This window comes from Vicia villosa, linkage group LG7 (assembly GCF_029867415.1).
Source record: "Vicia villosa cultivar HV-30 ecotype Madison, WI linkage group LG7, Vvil1.0, whole genome shotgun sequence".
Lineage (NCBI taxonomy): Eukaryota > Viridiplantae > Streptophyta > Magnoliopsida > Fabales > Fabaceae > Vicia > Vicia villosa.
In genome coordinates, this window is record NC_081186.1 from 1153969 (window position 1) to 1168297 (window position 14329).

The following is a 14329-nucleotide window of genomic DNA, read 5'->3' on the forward strand; positions in this document are numbered from 1 at the left end:
GATTAGGCACATATATATTTGGGAATAAAAATACAAAACAGAACCAATCTTCCTCCTTCCTTTCGTCGATATTCTCTCCCTTTCTAAAACCAAAAAACCCAAATCTTTCCTCCATCAAGCAAACATCAAGCAAACCACACAAATAACCAGTCAATCAATGGAAATAGCATGTACCTGTATTGGCGGCACTGAGAGGTTCGGTTCGGAGACGACGTCCTGGTGGAGCACGGGGCTGCAGCGGTCCGATCAACGTCGAGTCTCGTCGGAGATCCGGGGATTCGCGGTGGTGATACTATGTTTCGAATTGTGTGTTTTGTGTGACTTCGACACACTCCGGTTTTCTTCTTCCTGTTCTTGCCTTTGTTGGATTGCTGTTTGTTGTTCTGAAATATTGCAGGTTGTCATTGTTGTTGCCAGCATGTTTTCGTCATCTCGCCTTTAACGTGTTCGATGAATGTTCTAAAGAAAAAATTGGTTTTGTTTTCACTGGTTTTGGACTGAAGATCAAATGGACTTTGTGAGGGTGTTGATTGTATGCACAGTGTACTGGTTTGATGAAAAGAATAAGGTCTAAGTGTTTTTTTTTTCGGCGTCTCAGAATGTCCCCCTGCTCAGGATAAATCTCCTGTTTTTATAGTGCAAAAATGTAGGTTTTTTTTCAATTAAATTTTGATTGACTCTATTTTGAATGTAATTGATTCAAAATGATTTGATTTCGGTTACTTTGAGATTCAATATGATTTTTTTTAATGAAAGATTGGATTTTAGAGTGCAAGTTTATGTTCTAAAAAGAAGTTGAACGTGTGATCCATGGGCCTTTATTTGTAACAACCAATTCTTACCATGAGTGGAATTTGAGTGAAGATTGAAAAAGATTTGGCTTTGTATTGTAATTCAATCTGATTTTTAGTGTGATTTGATTATGAATATGGGAATTTTAGATGTTTCTTGATGATTCTTTTTTACATGCTAATGATGTTCAAAATGAGCCTAATAATAATAAATAATCTAATTATAATTTAAATATAAAATCCCAAATAATAATCCTAATAATAAAATATAATGATAACAAAAATGAGATAAATAGTAAAAACTAAATGGTAGTAAAAATGGAAAATGATAAAAATAATATATAAAAAAAACCTTAGAATGAGATAGATGGGCCCAAATATTTGGGCTTAAATATTTGCTAATTACACATCTTTATTTAATTAAAGAGGGTTTTATAAGAGGTCAGGTTTAACAATAGGTATGTTAAACCCCATAGCCCTTAATTTTAACACCTTTAGTAAATTAAAGAATGCGAATGGTGTCGGGTAAATTTTGGGGTATGACATCTGTATCAAGACCTGACATATCCTCGTAGGACCAAGCAAAGATATCCGCATACTCTTTCAACATAGCAATAAGCCTCTGCTTCACACTATCCTCAAGCACAACCCCTATCTTGACTTCTCTGACCTGCTCTTTGGTACCAACATTAACCATCTCAATTGCCTCCTGATGCGGTTGAATCGCTTTCTCTTCCTGTTTCAAAAATCTGGCCAACTCATCGGGGTGATCACAATCTTCATAATCTTCCTCCTCGGCTTGGTAGATCGGATTATCAAAGTCATACTGAGCAATAGCAACACAGTTACCAATGGAATCCGGAGTACTGAAACATCTGCATGATTGATGTTTTTATTTTAGTTTTTATTTTAGTTTTTATTTATTAAGCTATGTGCAAGTGTGTGCAAAAACATTTCCATTTGAAGGAAAAAAATAAATTAAAAAAGAAAGACAAAGAGCGAAACATTTGAATGCAAAAACGTCCTTTTATTTCATGATAAACTTTGAAAATGCAAACTGCATGGCCCTACAAATGATTCACTACGCCTTGGGCAGAGCGTAGGAATTATGGCATGATAAGAAAAGTAAAAACAAGAAATTTACTCCTGAGCTTGTGTGACTTGAATGACATCTTCGATTGTCCAGTTGTTGATCTTCTCTCCAGGAGCACTTGGACGAATCCAGCTATCAAAATCACAGCCACTATCCACCTCGTCACCAATGACAATGGCATTAACCTGACCATCTTGAATGACACCACCACTCACATACTTGATCAGGCTAAGGATATTAGGCTTGGGCGATGCATTCTACTTTCTAAGACTGAAACCAAGACCATTCTTGTCAAATTTGGGACGCACGTCAATTACTTGCCCCCAGCCTTCCACCTTTCCAGTCTCAACAACAACCTGTGCGTATTTCAGGGAAAACATAACCATTTTTGGCTTCGTTATCTCATAAAGAGGAGTTCTCACAGCATTTACAGCCTCTAATGCTTGAAACGGCGTCTCATGTATTTCAACTTCGATCTCCACATATCAGAAAGGAGATAGGTGACTCACGATGTAATCCTCCTCACCACAAACTCTCAGGACTTTGCCATCAACTAGATACTTCAACTTCTGGTGGAGAGTGGATGTCACAGCACAAGCCTTGTGAATCCAGGGTCATCCCAACGGACAATAATAAGCAGGTTGAATATCCATCACATAAAAAGTCGTGGTGAAGATCTGAGGACCAACTTGGATTGGCAGCTCTACTTCTCCGAACACGGATCTCCTTGAACCATCGAAAGCACGTACCACTAACTCACTGGGCCTCAACTCAACACCAGCATAGTCAATTCTCATGAGGGCCAATTTGGGAAGCACATTCAAGGAAGAACCTGTATCAACCAAAACACGAGACAAAGTCGTCCCCTTACACTCCATCGAAATATGCAATGCCTTATTGTGGTTTCTCCCCTCAGGAGGAAGATCACGATCAGTAAACCCCAAACCATTTCCAGCTGAAATATTATTGGCCACCGCCTCTAACTGATTCACAGATATTTCTTGGGGTATGTAGGCACCATTTAGAATTCTCAGAAGAGCATCTCTATGAACCTCTGAACACATCAACAATTGCAAGATGGAGATCTTTGATTGGGTCTGACCCAACTGCTCGACGACTTATAATCAGACTTCTTGATAATTCTCAACAGCTCCTCCACATCCTTGGAAGACACAGCATTATCAGATGCCTCATTCTGAATCGGAGAATTCTGGCGAAGTCACATGGAATTTGTAATGCTTTAGGGATTCGAGCAATGCAAATGGTGCAATGCTCAAGATAGACAGTGTATTGCTTATCCCTTGTTCGGGAGCCCCAAGCAACTTCAAAGAATTGCATATCCTAACATCACGACCAGGTGCCGCAGAATAGAACTCACACCTAGTGTCATCATCATCAAGCAGGGAATCTATAGACATCCACACAGTACGAAGCTTAACCAGTTGCAAATAAAGCAAGCATGGAAGCAAATGAGCATAAGACATGAGAATCAGATAGATTTTTCTTTCGGTCCTCTTTTGTCTTTGCTAAGAACATACCCCTTGAATTCATGAGAGAAAAGGAGATTAACCGCTTACGATGATCTTTATAAACAACAAAATTGTGGAAGAGATCCACGAAGTGCCCCGTGAGTTTTTCTTACTAAGAGTCCTTGAGCATGGTTCACAACTTGCATGTCTTTAAAATAAACCCCAACTGAGCCTTCTTCTCTATCACCCCACAAAGTTCCATGACCAATCTTTAAGAATACAATAATGGCAAGTCGAGTCTGTGAGTCTGAAGAGAGTACCAAGTCTAAATAAGAGATCCTCGATCCTGAACACCTGTTATGCATGAAATGTATGAGATGCATGATATGAATGCAATGCCATGTTCATTCAATTTCCATGGAATCCTCGTGTTTTGATTTTTTAGCAAGTAAGAAATGGAAAAGCTCGACACGAGGCTTAAGGATACGATTCCTTGGAAATGGTATGAACATGTATGTTAGTTATTTTTTTACATCATTTTTTGGAAAGTAAATATGCAATGATGCAAGGTGGTGGGACTTTGGATGTCTCCCATCGAGCATTCTGGACTACCGGTAACACACATAGTACAAAGTCTAAGGTTCAGCCCCAAATGGTATACCACACGGAACGCGGAATGTCACTCCACGGAACCAAAACCCATAGTCGACAACACAATGGAATAGAACATAAATTACCACTCGAACAAGAGCCATAGTACCCCACGAACAAGAACCAATAGTACACTCGAATAAGATCAACCATAACCCACAAACAAGGACCATGGTAACAACCCTCGAACGAGAACAACAGTAACCCACGAACGAGGACAGCGGTAACCCACGAACGAGAACAACGGTCATCAACAATGTACCTGTTATATGATCATTCCCGCCCCACTCACGGGTAAAATCTAGACCAAGGTAAGGTCATGAAACGCAGTATACGGTCCGCCTGAAGGTAAGCACCGTCACAGCGCGGATGCGGGTGACGATAATACCTTCATTTGAAACCACTACTCTGCTCGTAGTCACGTAATTCATCCCGAGGCGTACACCTCGAGACAAACCATGCTCCCACTCTATCCTAGGGTTCCTATGATTCACACGTAGCCTGGGTATTGGGCCTTTTACCTCATGTAACACCCACCCACCAATAGAATCCAAACAGTCCAGAATATGATGCAGAAAAGTAAAAGCGCAGATAGAATGCAGTGCAAACAGGTAAATATGCAAAGCAATAAAACAACCAAAGATAAACACACAAGCGCTAGGATCGACTCGCTAAGTCCGGACCCGCAATAGGTCGACGTCCCCAGCAGAGTCGCCAGCTGTCGCTACCGCGAAAATTAATAGAGTTGCCACTAACATATTTATCCTGAAAAGGAAGGGAATGCCAGCAAACCACAAAAGAAAAACAACGGTCTCACGACTAGAGAAGAGGGTAAGGGAGTCGGTTACGCGAGGGGAAGGTGCTAGCACCCCTCACGTCCATCGTACTCGATAGTATCCATGCTTGTGTCTAAAACTATGGGTGTGTAAGCAAACTGCACTAATCTGGACTAAAATGCATGTAAAATGTAGGGAAAAGAAAGAGTTATACTCGCACGGGCCATACCCCGCTGCCTACGTATCCTTTTGAGGAATCAGAGGTACCGTAGCTCGACTAACTAGTTTTTGTGTGTTTTGTGTTTTTTAGGTGAACGAGTTACATTCGCACTCCGCTGCTCGACCTTTGGAGACTTATGCTGGGAATGGAGCAAAAATAACAAGATCTTAAGAAAAGAAAACCAAAGAGTGTGGTTTGTGTTTTAAAGAATGCATGAGGAAAACCTAAGCTAAGGGGGGAAAGCTTGCTACCTATGTTATCATACAAAAGGGTATAAGTCTAAACTAAGCTATTAACCTACGGGGAAAAGCAAAAGGCAAACAAGGATATCACACAAACGAGCTCCGCTCGTAAGGCAAACAACCTACTGGCACTGGCCAAGTAGTAGAAAAAGGGTCCCGTCATAACCAAGGGGAGCGGATCACCCGAGTCAACCAAGCATTAGACCTCGCGAAAATGATCGGGCCATAGACAAGAGGAACGAGTCCCTCTTAGCAACCAAGCGTCACAGATCTAAAAGGAAAACGATGTGTGCGTACACCGAGCATCAACATCGAGCGACGCAGGCTATAGGAAATGCGGGGGTCTGATTGCATGAACCTTTTTCCTGACATACGCGATAACAAGATCTTGTGCTAGTTCGGAAGCAAGCAACGCATAGCATGCGCTTACCGAACGGACTCGATGAGAATGGGCAGGGGTTGATTGCTAACCCTTTCCGCATGCCTTCCATGAGGACTTAACGGAGTTCCATGTAGGTCTTATTAAACCGTGACTCCCTGCCGCAAAGCACAAATATAAACACACCAACAAAAACAGAGCCTCTTTCGAGGGCTTGGCCAGATGAATGTCTAAGTCCTACTTCTCATGTTAAAGGATGATGTAAAAAACGGTAAAGTGCGAGAAAGATAAAATGAAAAGGGATCAATACCAAACGGATTATGATCCGTAAACTGCAGCAGAATAAGAAAGAACACCAGAGATCCCGCAAGCGAGCTAGCAAAGCAATAGAAAATAGTCAGCACACCGATTAGCCATGTAAGCAAACAAGGGTCGACGTCGTGAAAATAAATCATGCGTCGAGGTATGCGTCTAGCACAATCACAATACACCTGCAAGAGGAACAAGCAAACTAAGAAAACAGATATAAAGCAAAAGAAACGTGTCTCCAAGATGAGAACACGACACGAGTGAATGAAACGTGTCCCACAAATAAAGTGGAACACTCAAGTGATAAGCGTCGATCGGTGACTATCAAAATTCCTTGCACACTAGCACACAAAATAGAGATAACAACATATCACAATCGGAATTGCGTTAATTGAATGACAAACAAACAATAAGGGAAAAGCAAATAAACCAACAAAATAATGACTAAAACCAAATTTGAACATCACCAATGGCTCCAAAAGCATCGTTATACTCGAAAAACACTATTCACATGCATAAAAACTCAAAACGATGCGAGAGATACGACAAAATGAAATTGGAAAAAAAACAAAAAAAAATCATGTAACCGGTTACATGAATCAGGTAACCGGTTACATCACTGGCAGAAACTATTTTTTTGAGAAAAAAGGGTCATGTAACCGGTTACATGAATCAGGTAACCGGTTACATCACTGGCAGTGACGAAAAATGATCAAAAATAAGTCATGTAACCGGTTACATCAATCAGGTAACCGGTTACATCAGCACCAGAAGCAAACAGCAAAATTAACATCCAAAAGCACTTCAATCATGCATTGAATAAGAGATATAATCAAGCACGAATTTGTCTCAATTTGCACAGCATTAAGAGCATCAAACAACCACAACTAAGCCTCAATTATCATGCATTGCATACTATCAACATCAATTATCAATCCACAAGTTCATGCAAGCATTAACACAAACACTTAAGGCACACAACAAGCCACAACAATGGATCCAATCAATTATGCACATAAAATTATCACCAATTCAAAGATCTAAGGCACAAGAATAATGATCAATCATCAACAATCATCAATTATTAACAAAAACCATTAAATCTATTCAAAATTCACATGATCACCACCAATTCAATCAACAACAATTGGATCTACCAATTAAACATCATTAATCATCACTTATCAACAACAAACAATGGATCTATAATCAAATTCACATGATGATCAACAATTAAACACTTAATTCAAGATCCGAATGCTTACCGAACGAAGATTCAATCCGAAGCGCGAACACGAACACGAATGCGAACACTAACACGAAACAAAGTCGAAGTTGCGAATCCGGAGGGAGAGAGGAAGAGATGCGCGCGAGAGGTGAGAGAGGGAGTAGAAATCCGGATCAAGATCTTGATTCTTCAATGCATGTTGTTCTTGAATTTGATGAAGATCAATGAATATCCATGAAGATTGATGAAGCTTTTTGTGTAGTTTTAGATCTTTGGAAATTGAGAGAGAATTGAGAGAAAGTGTTTATGAAGATTTTTGGTGAATTGAAGTTATGAGAGAATGTGAAGAAAAATAACTTATATAGTGAGGACGGTGAAATGACCAAAACGCCCTTAATTATCTCTTTTTGGCTCGTTTTCGAGGAAATACGGCTCGGTCCGAAATTCGAAAGCGGGACCAACGTCAACTTGAAGATGACTAAATTTGTGACTCGTAGCCGCGAGAAGCGTCTCAATCCGATAAGCAGTGAAGAAATTATGCGCGTTTGAATGACGAGAAACGTCGATTCATCTGGCGCGACTGTGCGGAATTTTGTGAGTACCGCTCAAAGAATTCGATAAAACCCCATCTTCGGCTCGAAATCTGAACAAGCATGTGTGACGAAGAATCGAAGATAACGGAATTTACGAAAGAATGCCTCCGGAATGGACCTCATACGATAAAAATCGAAGAAGGTATGAATTTTCAAACTTGTCGCGACATACTCAAAAACACACTTTTCACTTAAAAATCATGACGTTCTTCAAAATGCTGGGAGTTTTCAGTGCATAATTGGTCTTCGGTCCGAACATATAAAATCTTGAGAATAATGGCCCGGAGCTACAGTTAAAATCTCAAGAAAATATGACAAGCGGATCATGAGATATGAATTGTCTGAGGCCCGAAAACCTACATTCAGCACCATTTTTCACTGCGAACGCTCCAGTAAACTGCGAATTCGACAACCTTCCTCATAGAATTGGTTTCTGAGTCAAACACGAAAGTTGTAGAGAACTTCGAAACAGTCTTGACTACGCAAGAACCAAGCTCATATCACCTTCCAAACATGGCTTGTGAATTTTCTCATATTTTCACTGTATAAACCACATTTCACGCTGTATCTCCTTAAAACCATGAAAGCTTTTTATTATTTTTCCTCCCTTTTTGAATGAAGAAATAAACGTCTTGGATAACTTATAGCTCAAATTAAGAGGGCAAATTTTGGGGTGCAACACTCCCGAACTCAAAAGTAAAGGTTTGATTCTTCACAAATGTATCACATTTTAGTTTTAGTTCATTTAATATATATTTTTAGTCATTATAAATATATTTTTTTTTGTTCTTAGTCCTTTATATTTTGTTTTAGTCCTAAAAATTTATCCATAGTAAAATCGATTTTTATAATATTTATTTTAGTATTTTTTTAAAAGATTAAAATAAAATATTCTACATATTACAAAGACTAATATCATTACAAATAAAGTTTACAAGGAAGAAAAATAAAAATGATGTATTTTTGCAATGAATAACAACAAAATAATAATTTTTATAAGATTTAAAAGTATCATTTGTATATCTAAATGTTTTTTCCATTATATATTTTACTCCGACATGTACTTGTATATATGAATTTATATGAGTTGGTTCATATTAATGTAGAGGACAACTATTTATGATTATGTATTTTGTTTAACATTTGATATTGCAAATAAAGGAACCAACACGCTTATCAAAAGTGAAGAAGAGAAACAATATTGGACTATCTTTTGTGAACATGGCCTATATTCTGGGAAAATAATGAATTTAGGTGTCCATAAACAATTAGATATCCACTCATCAAAATCAACAACACATGTAACTGATATAACAAGTCTACCTTTTGGAGTATGGATTTGGTTTAAAGAAGAAATTGATAGATCAAATCAACCTTTTGAATTTAGTGTGTGGGATAAAAGAGAAACTAGACATTTTGTAGCACACACATCAGATGAAAAAGAAGCTCGCATTCTTAACAACTATTGTGGAACTCCATCAGCAATAGAAGATAAAAATTGTGCCATATCACTATAATCGATGACTGATTTTTCTATTTTAAAGCTCGGAAAGAATATCAAAGTGATGTCAAGTTCCTTTGCACAAAATCAAGACAAATATGTAGTGTAGGAAGTAAAGAAAATTGGAGACAAAACAGTGATGTGCCAAAGATTGAACTTTAAAAAAGTTGTATTTTATTGTCACGTGGTCAATGCAACAACAACTTACATGGTCCCATTGGTGGCCTCTGATGGAACTAAATCAAAAGATCAACTATTTTGCACCATGACACTCTAGGTATGAATCATATTGTATTGAATGAAGTTCTTAACATTAAACCAGGAACTGTTCCTATTTGCATTTTATTGGAAACAAGGCTATTTCTTAGGTACCTAATGTAAGTGAGTCTAATGAACATCCTTGTGTCATCTAGAAAATTTATACATTTATCATGATCTAGTGTTTAGACAGTGTCATCCATATATACTAAATAAAACTAGTTCTAAATCCGTTAGAACTATTGGTTTCTGATAGTACAATGTGTCATATTATGACCAATCTCTGATGTACTTTATGTAATGCATTATCATTATATTGATTTCTAATGGCTTAGAAAGCAATCATAAATATTTTTCCCATTGAATTATATGGTAATCATGACCTACACATTAGATTAATATATCAAGTTTTTCATTTGTTATCTTCGAATAATCCATACACACCAGAAAGTTCAATACAACAACTTTTGTGTAATCATCTATCAATTGAGACAAATTTATTTGAAGACTTTACTTTCTTCGTTTTATGGATTAGTTTAAGGGTTGTAGATAAAAATCATTTTCTAATACCACCTGAGAATAATGTAAGCCGCATGATGTTGACAGTATGCATAGCACAAATTGAAAATATCTTTCGTAACGCTAGTGTACGACACAATTTTCAATTTTTATCTATACACATCTATAAAGAGGATACACTCTTTTGGATTGGCCTTTTTTTTCTCCATTTTTTCCCCTTTAACCACAACTGCTTCTCTATTACACTAGCGTTCAAACGGGCACTGCCGTGCCCGTTTGTCCGCTTTTTCTTAGTGTGCAAAACAAGGAAAAATAAATGTTTGTATATTTTGTGAGGTTTTTATTGTACGTCGCCTTAAGAATAATATTTTTTAGACGCAATTAGCAAAATTAAAATCAAGATGATAAATGTAAGTTTTAAAATTGTTTAAGTGAAACTATTATATATAGTAGTTTTATCATTATGTGATATTAAACTAATAGATTTCTATTGAGAGAGCATCTCTTTTATGATATTTTTCACATATGTACCCTTAAAAAGAATATTATTTGAATAAAATTATTTAAAAACAAAGTAAGATGCTAAAATATTCACTTTAAATATGTTTTCAAAATTTATTACCGAAGGCTGAGTAATAAACACTAAAAAAAGTGTTTTTAAGACCAATTTAACAATTCTAAAAGATTAAATCTTAAATAAAATCTCCCTCCCCACTCTCTCCCTCCCCCTCCCTCTTTCTCCCTCTCCACTTCAATCTCTCTCTCTCTCTCTCTCTCTCTCTCTCTCTCTCTCTCTCTCTCTCTCTCTCTCTCTCTCTCTCTCTTTCTCTCTCTCTCTCTCTCTCCCTCTTCCTCTCTCTCCCTCCCTCCCCATCCCCTCTCCATCTCTCTCTCCCTCTTCCATCTCCCTTTCCCCCTCTCTCTCTCCATCCCCTCTCCATCTCTCCCTCCCTCTTCCATCTCCCTTTCCCACTCTCTCCCTCCCTATCTATAAAGAGGATACACTCTTTTGGACTGGCCTATTTTTTCTTCCATTTTTTCCCTTTAACAACAACTGCTTCTCTATTACATAAACCACCTTCAAGCAGTTACATAATAATTGGTAAGTATTATTAACCGCTCCTCGTTATTAATTTTTCATATATATAAACCACTTTCTAGCAGTTACATAAAAGTTAGTATTAGAGTAGTTATATTTCATGTGCATAAATATATCAGTGGTTGTATCGTAAAAACTATATGCTTTCCACAAGATATATATACAAGTTTATTTTAGCAATTGAGAATATTTAGACAGTTAAATATGTCTAAATAATTGTATTCCGTTTGGTATATTTTTTTTTGTTGAGAAGGAGGGCCTAGACCCGAAAAGAAAAAAAAACAACTACACACAATCAACAGGAGGGGAAACAATTCCCTTAGCATCTAACTCTATAAAACTCCTCAAGAATTGAGGAAGCTCCCTATAAATCACATGATTTCGCTCCATGCGTCCATGCTTAGCTAAACAATCCGCACACGACTTTGAGCTCCTATAAACATGAGAAATAATGGCTACTTGAAATGTGGACAACATATCCATAATACTTCGAAGAATAGCAACACACTCAATCGCTCCCACCTTTCCGTCTTCAATGGCTTGAGCGACTATCATAGAGTCAACATTGATTTCCAAGTTGTTAAAACCAAGCATTTTGGAAAGCTTTAGCCCTTCTAATACTCCCCAGAACTCAGACATTAGGGGACTGCACTTACCAACATACTTCGAATAACCACCTTTCCAATTACCATGGTGATCTCGCAGCACCCCACCACATCCAGCAAAATGATTTTCATCACACGCTCCATCCGTATTTAACTTGATCATACTTCTGGTTGGGGGTTTCCATCCTATGTACTTATTATTGTTGTCACCTATATTATGTATTCTAGACATCCTCAAAGCCTGATTATATTCTTCATATCTTTGAATGATATGCACCACCGGGTCCAGAGGTCGTTTGTACTCCACATTATGCTTCTCTTGATTCCTCCATGACCAAAGAACATGACACGTTATAATCCAAATGTTACTCCAACTGATTTTACTACTGCCCCTGTAGTTGAGATTAATATGGATCCAATCCCCAAAATCTGCTGTGAAGAAATCCCCTTGGATATCACTCGGCACCAGGCTCCTCCAAACCGGCTCACACTTTCGACAGTCCCGAATAGCATGAATTATAGTTTCACAAACGTTTCCACAGAGGGTGCACCCTGAACTCCCAAGACCTTTCTGGCTTTTGTTGAAATTCGTGAGTAAACGATCATGTTTGAGTAACCAAAGGAAACTCTTACATCTTTCCGGCACTGAAGCTTTCCAAATCATTTTCCAATCTTTGTCCACGATATCAGTGTTGTACCCAGCTATTCGTTTAAACATCTCCTTAATTGAGAATTCCTGCATACCGGTACCTGCAAAAGAACAAACGCCAATATAATTCTCCATGCTTGGAGGCACACAAGCTTTGATTTTTTCAATCCACGTCACTGGCATCCAACTGGCCATCGAATTGGTATCCCACTCCCCATCCTGGGTTACAAGATCACTGACTTTGGCATTCATCATGTTATTTGGAATAAACTCCAGCTGTTCCCTCAATCTCAAATCATGCCCTAGCCAAATATCATCTCACGCCCTAATGCTCCTCCCATCTCCAACAATCCAGAACCCCACTGATTGCATTAGTGGGACAGTTCGAGAAACATCCCGCCATAAGCTTGAATCCGTGCTTCTTGCACTCAAGCTCACTGTGCTATCTTGAGTAATGTATTTGCTCCTGAGGACTTTTCACCAAAGAGCATCTGACTGGCTCAGCATATTCCATCCTAGTTTCATAATGCACGCCTGATTTAGGACGTTCAAATCCCGAAGCCCCACTCCTCCAAGATCCTTAGGAAGTGTTACTATGTCCCACGAAACTGCATGCATCTTACGTTTCTCAATCGTGTCCCCCCACACAAAGCCTCTTTGAAGTTTATGAATTTGATCAATGCAAGATTTTGGAAGGCTATTAGTCATCATGGGATACAATGGTATTGCTTCAATAATGCTTTTTGCCAAAGTCAGCCTTCCAGCTAATGCCATGGTATTCTTCTTCCAGCCACTAAGTTTCGCAGCAACCTGATCAACAAGATACTGACAGTCTTGTTTTTTAAGTTTTTTCCCACTTAATGGCACACCCAAATACTTTCCAAAATTATTCACTCTACGGAATCCTGACATGTGCTGAAGAGTGTTTTGCAACCTCCTGCTCACGTTCTTTGAAAAGAGTATGCTAGTTTTTTCATGGCTAATTTCCTGTCCAGACATTTTGCAAAAAGTACCAATCGTCTCCAAAACACAATCCATTTGTTTCTCGCAAGCTTCACCAAAGATCAAGAGATCATCAACAAACATAAGATGAGAAATCATAACTCCATTTTTCCCCAACTTAATACCTTTCCATCTTTTGCTCACAACTTCATCTTCAATAAGATGAGACAATTTATCCATGCACATGACGAATAAATATGGAGACATCGGATCACCTTGTCGAATACCTCGCTGCGGCCTAAAAAACTCGTTTCTGCTGCCGCTCCAGTTAACATTAGTTTCAACACTGGAGAATGCATGCATAATGACGTTCATCATGTTTTTCGGGATTTGGATTTCTCGTAAAGTTTGCCAAATAAAATCCCAGCTCAGTTTGTCATAGGCCTTAGATAGATCAACTTTAATAGCAAACAAGCCCTTCTTTCCTTTCAACTTATCCATAGTATGCATGGCCTCCTTAGCTATAATAATATTTTCATGTATCAGCCTGCCAGGTACAAAACCTGTTTGATAGGGGGTTATAAGTTTGTCCATGTCATTCTTCAATCTTTCAACCACTATTTTGCTCAGGGCTTTGTAGATGGTATTACACAAGGATATTGGTCTAAACTGCGACACCATGCTCGGGTGCTCTATCTTGGGAATAAGACAAATGTTTGTTTTGTTCACATTTCCAATCTCACTCGGGTATCCCATAATCTGCTGATGTAATTACAAACAGTTTCCCCAACAATCTCCCATGACTTTTGGTAAAAACCCGCTGGGAAGCCATCCGGACCCGGTGCTTTCCACGGCTTCATTGCAAATATGGCCTTCTTAACTTCTTCCTTACTCACCTTTCTATCCAATACATCCCTATCACTTTCTAGCAAAGTGGGATAATTGGTTTTTGTTTTCTTCCAGTAGGGCCAAGAATTTCCAGCAGTGAAAAGTTGTTTATAATAT